Source organism: Sylvia atricapilla, chromosome 5 (genome assembly GCF_009819655.1).
Source record: "Sylvia atricapilla isolate bSylAtr1 chromosome 5, bSylAtr1.pri, whole genome shotgun sequence".
In the NCBI taxonomy this organism is placed as follows: Eukaryota; Metazoa; Chordata; class Aves; order Passeriformes; family Sylviidae; genus Sylvia; species Sylvia atricapilla.
In genome coordinates, this window is record NC_089144.1 from 33,647,731 (window position 1) to 33,663,498 (window position 15,768).

The following is a 15,768-nucleotide window of genomic DNA, read 5'->3' on the forward strand; positions in this document are numbered from 1 at the left end:
TTTCATACTTTGCAACCTCAGCCCCACCATCATTCTCAGCTTAGAAATGTCACAAACTAGTTGAAGGAATATCTCTGCCTTCAAAATGCTCCCACAGTGTGTATGTGGATATATTCAAAATCAGCTTGGGACTTTCTCAGACTTTCTCTCATATTCAGACCATAAAACTCTGCCTAAACAACTTCAGCTCAAAAGACTCCCCAATTCTCAGGATGCTGTTTCCTCCTATTAACTGTTTCAAGCTCACATCTTTTATTTTACTAGGCCCCCTCCCTGCTCAAAAGCTGTATAAAATCCCAATCTCTTAATTTATCTCCATTTTTCTTTTTATGTGCCTTGTTAATCTAAAATGCAATCTGTCTATTGCACAATTTATAACACAAAAGCAACTTGGTACATGATGCCTGTACAGAAAATCCTTGATCTGCCTCTTTGGGAATAGTCTGAGTGCATCTTAAATAAGCCCAGGCCCTGCAACTCTCTGCCTTTGTTACCTTGAGAAAGAATATCACATAGAAAATTCAGGTGACACTTAGAACTATTAGAGAACTCAAATCTCTATCCCTGATGGCAGCACATGGTTTCAGAACTTGGGAGCCTGTAAGTACACCTTTACGGTTAGTTTGGCAACCTGAGCCTCAAATACCGCCTTCCACTGAAGGATGACTACTGAAAACTGCCCTGAAACAGTATATAGCATTAGATTGATTGTAAAATGTTTGCAGAAGTCAGCAGCAATGAATTCTGCCTGCATTTCATTCCAGGAATGGAACCTACAAATAATTGTTTTTAAAAACCATCTTCCAAAATGAGACAGACCCCCAAAATAGAGCAAATAATATGTCCTCTGAAGAGGCCCTGCAATACACTAATTTTTCTGCTGCACAAAGCACAGATGAAATCAAAGAACCATTGAATCAAAGAATGGGTTGGGTTGGGAGGGACCTTAAAAACTATTTAGTCCTAAGCCCCTGCCATAAACAGGGACACTCTCCACTAGACTAGGTTGCTGAAAGCCCAGTCCAACCTGGTCTTGCATGCTTCCAATGATAGGACATCCAAAACCTCTCTGGGCCTGATAGAGAGGTACGTATGTCCAAAAGAACTTCCCATGCTTCTTTTCTCATCCAAGTAGGACAGAAAATAAAATGCATAAGAACTTTGATATCATTAAAATTCTCCATGTCTTGCATGATTCTGTGTGTGACTAATCACAACAAATAGAACAAATAAGGGCAACACAATCTGCACTTCAGCCTGCAAACTAAGACACAGCTGGTGTGCTGAATTTTACATCAGCCAACCTCAAAAGCACATCCACAAGTACACGCTACAGATAATACAAGGAGCTGCAGTACCCATCAATTATGCCTAATTGACACAGCGCCCCTAAGTTCCATCTAACGGGAACAGTAATAATTATAATGGGATTGGATTATCTTCAAAAGCCTACAGAGCACAAAGCCCCTCATTGCTGCCACTTCACAGATGGGAACAAGCACTCTAAACATGCAAGCACCCAAACTTTGCATTGAGCTGACAGTGCCCATCTGTCCAAGCCTACACCGGGACATGTCAGATAATGCCAAACAGCTTCAGAGCAAAGATGTGCCATGGATAGTTTGGACACCTGGATAAGAGAACAGTTAAGGCAAATAAAGAAAGGTTAACGTTGTGCTGGTGAGATACCTCAGCTGCCCCTGTCTCTGCCACAGCGGTGGGAGCTGAAGCCCTGGAAGCAGCAGAGCTACATAAGCAAGATGCTGAGGCTGTGACAGCCACTTCTGCTTGTCAGCAGGATGACTGAGCCAAGCACAGCCACATTCCCATACGGCTGAGCTGCTTGGTGTACGTGAGCTGCACCACTGGACCTTACTCAGGGCTCCTCTGTACTGAAACATACCAACTTATATATTCATGGATACTTATTATTTACATGGGTTTGTGACCCCTGCACACAAAATAATTGCAGTCTCTGCCTTGGAAAGCTGACCTTGGGTGTGCTTCTGCTAACATTGACATCAACTGACTTGGTTTGGTTAAACAGGTAGGAGCTTCAGACTAGTGTAAAACACTCCTCTGCAAAGTCTGACAGGTAACTATGAACCAGAAGAAAAGAAAAATTATAATGTACAATCCTGTTCATAACAGATAACATAAATTTCTAATTCTACAAATATGTACTATGAGTATCACATTTTTTGCCCAAAACTTTGGTCTCTTCAGTAATCTGTGCTCTAGCACAGATGTCTTAAAAATAACTGATGCATTGGCACAACCACATTATAAAAGACCACCATGAAGAAGGTCGAGGCTGAGATCTCACCTGGAGGTTTTTGCACTGAGGACCACAGTGAGAGGTTTTTTCTGCTCTCAGGGATTGCACAAACTCTGGTAAAATGAGTCAGAAAACAAGTTTATTAACCGCCCTCTCTTTCTGCTTTGGTACTGCCTCAGCAGCAGTTCAGCAGAAACATTTCAAAGAAATAGAGAAAGTAGTTTAGGTATATTGCCCTTAAATCCAACACAGAAGCCATGGTTCTAAACATAATCTCTTTCATCTCTCATTGCAAAAATAATCTAGGATTGCCTATATATTTCCACCTTTTCCCCTTTCCTTCTTCTTCTTGTTCTAAAGAATACATGAACAGTACTACTGGGAGTATTCACACATTTAAAGTAAAAGAAAGCTTCTATAATCCCCTGTTCTCTGCAGCATACACTTCCAGCAAAACCAATTCCCCACATTTCTGCTCCCAAAATCCCAACTAAGCAATAACCCCTAGAAACTCAAGTGGCCCATAACTGTTACAGTCAAAGAGAAGGGCACTCTATCAATCTGCTACCTCAGCAGACAGCCTGCCAGCTTGCTGCCAGGGTCACCTTTGGCAAGGTTCCCATGTGGCTCCTCCTTTGCTGCAGGACAAGACATTTACCTCCTGCCAAAGCAGCTCCGGCTGCCAGGTTCGGAGAGGCTCCAGGCCCTCTCATGCCCCTCTCTCGTGACTTTTTTTTTTTTTCTTTTTTTTTGGGGGGGGAGGGGATGGGGGGGAAGATGTTCTGTTGTTCATATTTATAATTAAGCAATTATTGAATTTATGTGAAGGAGAAACTGTGAAAAGCCTTTTTCAACTGTGTTTCTTTTTGGTCTGTTTCTTTGGGTTTTGTTGTTCTTTTTCTTTTACCAGTGAAATCCACCCTAATTTACCTAAGGTCTTTGTAAAGACCTTGAAAAATTGGAGGTCACAGTGTTCAGAAGAAGGCTATCCCAAACAACACTGCTGAGCTGACCATAACAGAAAAAAACTGTGCTTATGCAAGGTGAAAAAAACCCAAATGAGAAGTTGATTAAAATCTGGAGAACATCATTATAAATCATCATAAAAATACATGTACACCAATAAAGATCAGAAGCGTCTGTTTACAAACAGAATGACATTAAAAGGAGACTATTACAGTCACCATGTGGGGCACAAAGCACTTCAAACCTAATGATCCCCAGAATGAATATTGCCTGAATGTACTTATTTTTACCTTCCCTCTTTAATTAAATAAGCACATATACTTCCTCCTTCAAGAGCCTCATGTGGAAGGTAGACAGTGAATATTTAATGAGTAGGAACACTTTTCCCTTTTTCTCCAAGCTCATGCCTTAATTACTAACCAGTATTCTCAATCTTTTCTGAGCATATGTGGTGGGGGAGAGCTATTGTATGCTGCAACCTCTGAGTATTCTCTACAACACAGGTTTATTAATGATTTTCTCTTATAACCACACTTAGAGCAAAAGCATGCTTCTTTTCCCAATGTAAAGATAAAAAAACAAGGATCAACGAAATAAAGGTTGAAAGCATCCATTTATCTGGAGAGGATGTTTTAAAACACCTATGTTGGGGTTCACTGCACCAAAATGCAGACCTCTGTTTAGGCATCTGCATCAAGATGAGATCAGATTTTTTTAGAACATTTCTCTCACATGACTGTTTTTCAGATCATTTAGCACTATGCAGCAGGTGACTGACTGTGGAGGGTAAAATGTCTGCAACCATTCCAATTAAAACCTGTAATGTAACATATGCACCAAGGCATCTGAGTAAGGCTGCATGGGCATCTTAAATTCTTACGTTTCTAAATCCCTGAAGAGCTGAACTGAAAGGAACTTTGCAAAGACAAGAAAAAGCTTCCCCAATAAAATCTTGGGTTTATCTTTAAAAATCAGTGGGTTTATCTTTAAAAATCTGTGGGCTTAACTTTAAAAACTGTGAGACAGTTTATGAAAGTAGCAAAAAAAACCATTCCTTCAGCTAGGGAGATGTTTAAGAAGCACAGAAGGGATGCACCCTTTCTTGTTCACTTTCCCTTTGCAGCTGATTTCTACTTTGAACATAGCAGCTGATGCTTCTCCCACACTCCATGTCCAACTAAAGAATGAGAGGATGTACTGAGAAGACCAGCAGCAACAAAGCCTTGCCATGATTTATAAAATCAAATGCTGATATTTGAAATCTGGTCTGTTTTGTGAAAGTCAAAAACTAAATAAAATTAAATGCATGGTGGGTGTTCAACAGTCTATCTGGCATGTTCAAAGGTAGAGACTCTTGCTGTGATCTGGATCCAAAGAGAGATGATCTCTAAAACTTAACAGAACTGGCTATTTCATGTGTGTACAACCTGTTCCCATGCTAATGCTACAGTACCAGAAGAGAAATATCTTAGCAAAGGGGCGAAGAGAAAATGTGCCTGGCATGTTCTTTTTTCATTAGTAGAAAGGAGAAGACAGAGTGATAACTGGGTGTAATTAAACATTCTACACAGCACAGTTTTAAAGTAATCTGCATCAGTCAAGTCTTTGCAAGACAAGTCCTTTCTACACTTCAGACTTGAGTTGGCTGTGGAATCCCTACTCTTATGCTGGCAAAAAAATAAAACATTGTTTTAGTGGTATACACAGTGCTTCAATTAGAAAACTTTTATCCAGGCAGAAGACATTTTTGTTGGCATAAACCAGGTGTCCATTTGGTGAGAATTGAGGAGAGGGACAAAGAAACACAGGTCTCCTGTTTATTTCCCTTTAGTCAAAGCTCTTCAAACATAGGACATGAGCTTTTTTTTTACCTTTGGCTCCTATTTTAAATCCAAGCTGAAATCAGTTGAAAAAAGTCTTCTGACTGAGTCAAACATTTGTTCATTGGACAGATGAGCAATACCACTGGAAGTATAACAAGATCATGTTGTAAAATGTGGCACTGGTGCAATTATCTTGAGGAACTATGTTGATTTCAAGATAAACCAAGTCACCTTAAATGTTGATTTTCCCCACTACCTACCTTGTCAGCGCACACACCTTGGTACTGTCTTCTCTGAGCAGTACATATCTCCCCAAGAGCTGACTACTAGGTGGTGCAGTCTCACAGGATCAGCTTCAGATCTCATTCACATGGGTTTTGCACTAAAACACCATTAACTGAGATCATACTTAGGTAAAATACCTAGAAATATTCATACTTTGAAATCCATCCCTTTTCAGCATAAATGTTCTGTGATTAATGAACCGTTAACCTTACTGTAAAGGAATAAAAATCTGCATTCTATTTCAGCCTCTTAGATTATGCCTGGTACAGGTGTTCCAGCAAATGACCTGAGGGACTCCCAGGTTTTTTCCCCCTTGACCTAATCTGTCAGGCACAGTCCAGATGTCTCACACCCATGAAAAAAAGTCAAGAGGACGGAGTAGTTCAGTGCCAGGTTTTTTAAAATGCCTCCCCTCAGGGGAGGTCTTGGGAGATAGTGTTTTCCTCTCCCTGGAATGGAGGCAGGACTGGTGCCTTTCTGTTATTTCCTTAGAGATGGGCCCTTTTAAAGACAGGTTCTGGGCTTCCAGCACAAATTCTCTGTATAAAGTATAAAGAAAATCAGATCTGTCTCTTGTTCCTTAAGATGACTAAGTTGACTAGCACGGCACTAACACAAATCTGGGGCTGTATTTTTTTTTTAATTGGATCTGATTAGAGAGTTTCCCTTGCTTTGAATTGCATGGCACATTCAAAAGATCGTTTAATCTCCACAAAACTTAATTATCACCATTTCTGTAATGCACCTCTGCACTCTGAATTTAAGTACTGCAGCTACCTGCTTAATTTCTTTTTAGACAAGCACAAACCAGGAAACCTCATTATCCTGTTGTTATAATAGTCTCTGTTGACCAGCATGCTAAGTTAACAGAGAAGCCAACTCACTGACCCATTTCCAGCTGACCAGAGGTATGAGCATGTGGTAGAGATGCCAATTCTCTTTCATGCTGCATTTCATGGTGTACCTGGATAGCACTTGTGTGAAGTGGGAAAGATTTGATCAATCCTTTATTTCCCATCTTTTACTAAGTGTCTGTGAGGGTCATTTGCTCCTTTGCTCTGCTTTCTTGAAGCCTGGATGGTGGACAGGAGAGATTACTACAAGAATCTTCTCCTTCCATCATTTGTTTTTAATTACTAATAAAAAGAAGCAAATCAGCATATTTTTAAGAGGTAGAGACTGCTTCCATTTGAGGATCTAGCCCTTGACACAGCATCTAAAATATTGAGACCATGTGCTTGGTAAAGAGATACTAACACAGATTAGCAAGGATTTCCTTTAGTGAATGCCCATCAAGAAATACATTTGATATTTCAGATTGATTTCTTATAATTGTAGACTATTTAGATTAACTGCATACAAATACATGTTTCATCTTCCTGACAAGTCTTTGAAGACAAGTTTTTCCATTACTCTCAGAACTCAGTAAGTAAACCAGAATATTTTCATACATGAAGTGGAACTCCTCCCCCTTCCTAGTTATAAATGACAATTAAATTGTACTTCTAGTTTTCGGTTTCAGGAACATCTCATTTCACCTTTACAGTTTTTTTCTCCCATACAAAGCAATGTTTATTAAGCTGCTTTTAATGAGGTCATAGTTTCAAAAGCACTTGAGATAAATTTTAATTGGACCTGTTAGAGTAATTTGTAATTTATATGATTCAGCTAAACTCCTTTTACTTCTCTTTAGGGATGATCAAGAAGTTTGTAAAGAAAGAAATACCTTTAAGATTTATGAAATCCTTGTAAAACATGACAAGTCCTCCCTTCTGCAATCACTTACTAGCAAGACGGCTATTAAAGTGCAGCAGCAAATCACAATCAGACAGAGAAAAGATACCAGGCAAATACACTTGGGAATCATACTTTCCTGATTAAAATCTCATTTTTAATTGCTTGTAACTTACAGCTTGGCCACAGTACAAATATTTGATGTGATTTTTTTCTTACAATGGTTACCTTTCTCAGACTGTACTTTCTTCTCTCCCCTTAGTTTTTTTAGCTGAAACAGGTCATTTGGAAAAGCCATAGTTTCCCTCACCTACCCTGCCCCTCCCCCTGAAAATTTTATATAGAAAATTCCTGTTCCCTATGTGCCTTTTCTACCTGACAGATCTGGCACTGAGAATCAAGAGCTAAGAGAATGGGAGAGAAGACTTTTTGGGCAAGAAGGGGAGGAACAGAGGTGAGCCGGTTATTGATCTGTAAAGAAGCTGCAGAACAAGAAACTTGGGAATGGTTTGCTAAGACAGAGGGACAAGAGAAAGGGCTAAAGAAGGACAGGCATGTAAACTACAAAAGGCCTTTAAAAGAGGGAAATCAGAAGTGTGAGAGAAATGTGTTGGAAAATTACCTAAGCCTTACTTGGCAAAAGATAGCAGAAAAAACTGGGTTGTAAGGAGAGGGAATAGCGTGTTGGGGATTTAGGGCCTTCTAGAAAAGACATCTCAAACCAGGTCAGTAGAGAAAGGAAAAATCAAGCAGCTACTGGGAAAAAGACAGTAATACAGCTCAGAACCAGGATAAGAACAACAAACAGAGGAAAGAAGCATCATGCCTCCATGAAACAGACAGGAAGGAACCCTGGGATCCAGAACCCTTGCAATTGGGGCTTCAGCAAACACCTTCAAACCCCTGAGGTCAGGTGCACGTATCAAGGCATTTCTGGTCTCCAGGAATCAATCACATGTGCACTGTGGTGGACAGCAGGTCTGACAGCCCTGCTAACAGAGAGCAGGCTGGTGCACTTAGTGGCTCTCGCTCTTTGAGGAGCTATTCCAATATGGATGTCAGAAGCTTGAAGTTTTTCTGACAGAGAAACACAGGTACATTAAAATGTGTCACCGCTGTTAAGGAGCTAAGGATTACACAGGAACTGGTAAATGACAAACTGAGAGTTGCTTCTGTAACCCAGGAGTACCATTCACTGGAAGGAAAAATCTGTTTTCTTATAAGGCCCCATTCCACACCTCTTTCACTGCTCAGCAGTCCCCACAATGAAACATATGTCCTACACATAGGGGAAAGCACCATAAATTTTGAGGAGCTAGCAGTGAATGAATTGGGTAGGAGGTGTGTAAGACATGATGAGGGAACTGCAAGGAAAAGAAGGTTATGTAACATGGAGGGAACACCTCACTGCTGCTTTTAAGTATCAGATTATAACACAATTTCTGTAAAGTCTGAAAGGGACCAACAGCCGAAAGGGACCAATTTTTTTATTCCATTATCACAGCCAGCAGCTGTATCTCTTGATCACACAAAAACTGATCAATCAAGAACTGGTTTTTGAATTTCAATTTGAATTTGAATTCAGCCAAAAAAGCTGCATTTTTTTAACCATAATGCCTATTTACCTTAGGTTTCCATGCTATCCCATTTATCTCAAGAGGTGTTTAAACAGGTATTTGTATGTCCTTTAAAGAAGATAAGTAGAGTAGATTAAAGCAGGTAAGGAAACAGGAACTTAAGACAAACTGATCAGTATCAATCATGTTACAGGCTCATTATGAGACTAAGTGAAGCCTGCACATCGTATTAAGTAGCAGTGTGAGAGACAAAGGATTAAAAGGCATAACCCCTTCTTCCTATTGTAAAAGAGCAGCCCTGAAAGTCAGAAAACTCAATACCAGAAAAAAATCACAAGACTCAGGCTTCTTATGCCAAGGGTAAATCATATCCTAAAGTAGATGAAATTATAGGATCATGGAATGGGTTGAAAGAGACTTTAAAGATCATCTAGTTCCAGCCCACCTGCCATGAGCAGGCATTCCTTTCACTAGATCAGGTTGCTCAGAACCCCATCCAACCTGGTCTTGGACACTTTCAGGGATGGGACAGCAACAACTTCACTGGGCTACCTGTTCCAGTGCCTCATGACCCCGAAGTAAAAAATTTCTTCCTTATACCTAATCCGAACCTACTTTCTTTCAGTTTGAACCCACTCCCCCTTGTCGTGTCACTACAAGCCCTTTTAACAAGCTTCTCTCCATCTTTCTTGTTGGCTCGCTTCAGGTCACCCCAAAACTTTCTGTTTTTCAGACTGACCAAACCCAGCTCTCAGCCTTCTCTCATAGGAGAAGTGCTCTGTCCCTCTGATCATCTTGATGGCTTCCTCTGGACTCGATCCAGGAGATCAATGTCCTTCCTGTGCTGGGGACCCCAGAGCTGGATGCAGCACTGCAGGTGGGGTGTCACCAGAGCAGAGCAGAGGGGCAGAATCCCCTCCCTGGCCCTGCTGCCCACGCTGCTCTGGATGCAGCTCAGGACAATTTTGGCTCTCTGTGCTGTGAATGCCCATGGCTGGGTCATGTCCAGCCTCTCCTCCACCAGCTCCCCTGAGTCCTTCTCACAGGGCTGCTCTCCATCTGCTCATCCCCAGCCTGTGTTGGTACCAGGGTTTGTCCCAATCCAGGTGCAGCACCTCGCACCTTGTTAAATCTCATGAGATTCCTTCAGGCCCATTTCTTGAGCTTGTCCAGGTCCCTCTGGATGGCTTCAGGTGTGTCAGCTGCATCACTCAGCTTGGTGTCACCTGCAAGTTTGCTGAGGATGAACTTGATCCCTTCGTCTGTGTCGTTAATGAAGATATTAGGTAACACTGATCCTCTGAAGGATACCACTTGTCACTGATGCCCATTGGGACTTCAAGCCATTAACCACTACTCTCTGGATGTGACTGTCCAATCAATCCCTTATCTCTCCAACAACAGTCCAACCACTGAATCTATTTCTCTCCAGCTTAGAGCAAAAGATGTTGTGGGAGACCATATTAAAAGCTTTATAGAAATCCAGAGAGATAACATCTGTAGCCCTTCCCCTGTCCACTGATATAGTTCCTCGATCACAGACGCCCAATAGGCCAGTCAGGCAGGACTTGCTCTTGGTGAAGCCATGCTTGTCTCGAACCACCTCTCTGTGCCTTACCACAGCTTGCTAGCACTACAAAGAGAAAATCCATGGCTGTCAGTTTATAGTGGTGTCCTCGATACAGGCTTCTGGTACCGACAGCAGAACATGCCGTGTGTTTGATAAACAAGTAAACAGCACAGTAAGATGAGACTAATGTGCCACAGCACATAGATTTATGTATCTGCTCAGTGAATGTGAATCATTCATTAGCCCCCATGAGAGACAAAAAATTCCCCATATGTTTTACCTAGTGAGTGGGTATTTCTGGAGTGGGTATTTCTGTGACACATCTGTGAGTGGGTATTTCTGGAACTGTGAGTTATATCTGTGCCACCTTCTGCTGTAAGAAAGATCCACTACATATGGAATGACCTTGAGATTCAGAGGTTTTCTCCTTGAGATCTGCATATTGCCTGAAGCACACAAACCGTGGCAGGATTAGGGCCTCAGGAAAAAACACCAGGAAATTAATAACTTTGCATTTAGACAAGGATCTGGGCAGTGCCTTCAATAAGCCTGTGGTCACACACTGGAGACAGAAATAAAATTCAAAATTAATAGCTGCATAAAAAGGTTATTATCTCTCCTGTGACTGTAGAGCATTGCACACCTCTCTGGACAGCGGCTGAGCAGACAGTCTCACTTCTGACATTTCCCAAGTGGAACACTCAACATTTTGACTTCCAGCATTGTCTCGTAACATAACTTGTGTTTGTGTAGCAGTATTTAAAAGAGTAATGTTTCAACTAATACAGCTATTATGGCCTTCACTTTGCACATCGATTTTCATTCTGTCTCTGAAGCAATGTAAGACAAGAAAACTTCTTCAAAGTTTTAAGCAATTAATTCATAGTTAGAATTTCAAGGGATCTAAATCTATCGCCCTGTGATAGCCAGAAGACTTGCTGTTGCAGTCAAATGCTAGAGTATGCTATCTGTTCTGTCAAAACCCTATATGAGACAAAGGGAATGTCAATTTTAGTTTGTAAAGCAACAGAAGAAAAAGGTAGTGTGGAACCCTACAAGGTTCCTGACTTCAGCTTTCAAGGTCTTCCCACATTTGTAAGGCTTCTGAAGATTTTAAGTCAGTCCTCGGAGTCTCTGGGGCTCCCATTCCTGTGGGCTTGTAAAATCTCTAGCTTTTAAGGAACTCCACAGCTCTGGATGCATTTGAGTGATATTGCTTCATGAAACTTAAGGGTCAGCTCACAAGTTCTTTTTTCTCCTGTCTTTCTCGCCTTCCACAAATTACTGAAAGTCTACACTATACTACAGATTAACTCACCTGATCTTTAAACTGCACAAATTTTCTCTCCCTAGTGCTCCTGCCTGTCAGGCAGAATTGCTAAAAGGTGAGGCAGATGTTTTTAAATATACTTTCATAGGACCATTACAGCATTAAGTACTTCATTCATTAATTAGTTTATTTTAATGGGTGAACTTAAAGGCTGGAGGAGGATGGCAAAAAGATTTACTAGCAGATGTCTGCATTAATAATCCCCTTTCTAGAAAGTTCCATCAGTGTTAAATATCGAGTTCAGAAAATAGAGGGTGTTGCTCTAGTTAAGATCAAGTGGTTCTGCGTCAGGGTGACTCTGGTAGATTTGCTACAGAAAACAAGCCATTTCTGTTTTGCAGAGAACACTTACAGGGTGCCACATTCCAGCAAATCTATTCTGGGTCAAATAAGAGCAAGAACTGTTAAAGAAACCAGAGAAACATATGGAATTTGAAAGTGCAGTATGTTCCTTCACTTCTGAACACCACAGAGTGGTTTGAACTAACAAACAAGCATTGAAGAGATAAGAGGGAAAGATGTTGTGTCTCACAAGTGCAAGCAACTAAAAAAAGCTTCCTTTTGTGCCAAAGTTCTGGCAAAAGCTATTGGTTTTGTTCAACTACAGTACCCTTGATCCAAAGATTGCCCCAGCACAAGCATCCAAGACTTAAAAAGTAGACTGCTTGAAAGATCATCAGCATCCATTTATGAACTAGAGCTACATAAAAATGGCCAGAATTTAAACTCAAGGTAGTCATTACCTTTGAACTTGTCTGATTGCTCCATTTCAGAGAAAATATGGAAGGTTACCCAAGCAGATGCAACCCCAGTTATAGAGACAACACAGAGCCCAGTGACATCATGGTAGATATTTGAAAACCTGAAGGGAAACGGCATCTCCTCAGCTTCAATGTGCTGATAAACTTAGGTTTCTTGTGTTAGACAGAGGCACTGTGAATCTTTGTTTGTAGCTTGTTATTATGAGCAGTTAATTATGATACTTCATCTGACCACTGCCTAATAGTGAGAATTTCAGTCTCCCCAACCTAGCTTTGTAGTTTGGAATTAATATTTTCTAATTGATTGCCACAGGAGAGGATTCAGGTTGCAAAATTATCTTGACAGTGGCAGCAAGTCTCTGCTAGCTACCACTTTGCCTCTACTTCTCCCCTTCCTCAAAACAAGGGCTCAGGTATAATCATAGGGCACAGAGAGCTGTACTATACAGACCTCTTCCTCCACAGATGAAAATAGGGGATCCAGATGACCAAAAAGTCTGGACACTTAAGGTGTAAGGATTACAGAGAAAAGTAATAAAGCCCACAAAAATCATGTTACTTCTGTACAGTTTTGTGTAGAGTGAGTCACCATATCCATGTCCTTTGCAAACACTGAAGTGCAGCATTATTAAAGCGTTACAAAATTTAAAAACACAGGTAGTTTGCTCCAAGATCAACAAGAAAGACAAGCAATCACAGTACTTCAAGACTGGAGAATGTGTTTTGGAAAACAGAAAGACATTTGGAAGACTGCGCCTTCCATAACTTCAACTATAACTTTTACCACATTAAAAAATACTTTCTCAGAAATTAGGTTTTCCAATTTTCTTCAGGGATTATTTTGGTATTTTCAAACTCCTACTGTGTCAAAGTCTCACTGAAACTTCACAGCAGTACATTCCACACACCAACCTGGAAACATTTTCAGCAGAGTCTAAAAAAAAAATCTCTTCCAAAAAGCTGAATTGACAAGTTTATTTCCTAGGACCCAGTGAGCAAGAGACTTCAGGATGTACTTAAGCAAGCACAGGTGTAACCCCAGGAGTTCCAACAGGAATGGCCACATCTCTTACACTATATACACACTTGATTACCTTGCACAGATGCTTTCTTTACTCCATTTTGTCTAGGGTCTAGAAACAATAAAATGTACAAACTTCCCAAGTGACCTCTTGAAGAGTTCAGCTGGAAGAACTAAACTTTGAGAAATACAGCACTTTTGAAACAGCTTATGCTTACAGGAGTAAGAAAAGTCAGTTACACACTACAGGACTGTAGTTGAAAAATAGTTCAGGATTATTTTCTTCATCTAGTAAAACCATTTCAAATCAAGTTCCAATTTCATGCTATCAGAATGTATTTTATGGCTCTTTCCCGTTCTGGCCACATGCAATGCTCCTTTACAGGATATTACCATCCACTAACAGAAAAGAAGGTATTAAAGCAAATAGTGCTACTACTCCTAGCAAATATATCTCTAGGAGTAATATATTCTACTGACAGCTTATTCCAGGAGGACCCTACGGAATACACTAGATTTCTGTGTAGCTTTTGCATTGTTTCTGCCCCCTCCAAGCAGGCTAAACTACTAGTCTATTTTCAAGTATCAGTTACTGGTAAGTCACCTTACCCAATATTCTTCCTTTGTTTTAGCCTATTTTCAAATTCACATCAACCCTTAGATAGCATTACAAACAGTTTATGAGTAACATATGAGTTGGGAAAAAGAGTAACATTTCTGCAACTCTTAAATTTCTCTTCATGACTCATGTTCTCTTTTACGGTACCCCCAACTTTGACTTTCCTGCTCTTGAGAAGAACTAAGAGAAGATTCAAATCACCAAAGGTTTCCTGGCCGGGATTCAATGGATTAGGATGAATGATTTTCAGCCTTTGCACTATAACTGCACAAGAGAGCTTCCCAACAAAATCTTTTGCTCACATCACTGCTAAAATTCTATGCAGGGCATGCAAATTGAAAAAAATTCAAAACCTACTGGGGGCTAGGTAGTACCTAAAAAAATCACAGTGCATTAGAAAGACAGTCTGCTGGTTTTCCCCTTATTTTTTCTTGCAGACCCTGCTGTACCACCATTCTATACATTTCCCAATGTTTGATTTCCCTTTCCTTCTTTCTTTCTGACTCCTCAAGTCTCAGGTTCTTTTACCTCCTTTAATTTCTGCTGGATAACACATTCATTACCAGGAAGGCAGGAATGATAAGTCCAGATTTGGTGCTGAGAACAAAACAGAGTTTATTCAGACAGAAAATGACAGAAGTAACTGACTGGTAGGTGCTGCCTTTAGAGTTAAGAAATTTCAAGCCTGAAATTTCCAGCTAAGCTCTGTATCCTCCTGAACTGAGCTCTATCCAGATAGTACTGAAAAGAAGATTTCTGCCTTGAACAAGCTGCAACTTAGGACTCAACAGAGTATTTAATCATGTGGTCTCCCCCTTACACAAACCATCAAAGATTTCTAAAAGATCCTCAGTGAAATGAAGGCTGCTCTCCCCTTGGGGTATACAGGAAAATGGGGAAGGGAGTTTCCTCTGAAATGAAACTGTGCCAGGAACTTTGTCTAAAGCCAGGGGTTCATTTTAGAAAAAGTGGAGCAGAAAGAATAGTGATTTAACTGTGATGATAGACAGGGTTTGGTCATCCACCATCTTTTGAAGAAAACGAAGAAACAAATGAAAACACCTAAATTCTAGTTCTCCTCAGAAGCTAGAGCTCATCTGAGCTGTCTCCAGCTTTCTAGACATCAATCTGTACGACTGTCCATCAGGCCTGCCAGACACTACACAAACCTGCCACTTCAATTCTTGACAGTTAAGTAAACCGAGACATATATTGTAATAAAAAAAGAGAAATCTGTGTCTCAGAGAAGAATAAAGAGGGTTGTTCCAGAATAAGCAAATATCTGACATTATTCTTTTCAGTATTAATCTTTTCCAAGGCTTTGAAGTTTGACAGTGCTATTTCACAAATCCCTAGGAGGTTGTTTTACTGCTAGGCTAGCAACCCGACTGTGGAACTGAGCAGAAAAAGAAGTGAAAAATCCCCAAACAGACAAGAAATATTTCAGTCTGACTGGTGAGTATTTCTGTTTCTTGCTGCTATGAATTTTCTGTATCTTGAAAAAATTGAGGGGATATGACAATTTCCAAAACAAATGGAAACAAGTCAATTCCAAATCTCTTGTTAAATATCATCTGGTCTACTTGACTTCCCCAAAAAAACCCTTCTCTATTTTCAGTGAGTTCAATCAAAGTTTGCATAACATCTAAGCTCATTTTTCAAGCCATGATTTGCCACCTCTGTATTTCTTAACAGATTTTCTTTTCTCTATTCTTTTCTTTGTGGGAGTCTCATGACTTTTTCATTATGTCTCATCCAACTAGCAGCACTGGCAAAAGGCAAAAAAAATCTTGTTAGATCAAGT

General features: G+C 40.3%; 1 protein-coding gene across 2 annotated transcripts in view; it reads right to left on the minus strand.

Moving 5' to 3' along the window:
* The window catches only part of GRIP1 (glutamate receptor interacting protein 1), a 219,679-nt gene that overhangs the window by 57,576 nt on the left and 146,335 nt on the right, over nt 1-15,768 (minus strand). The window lies entirely within an intron of this gene.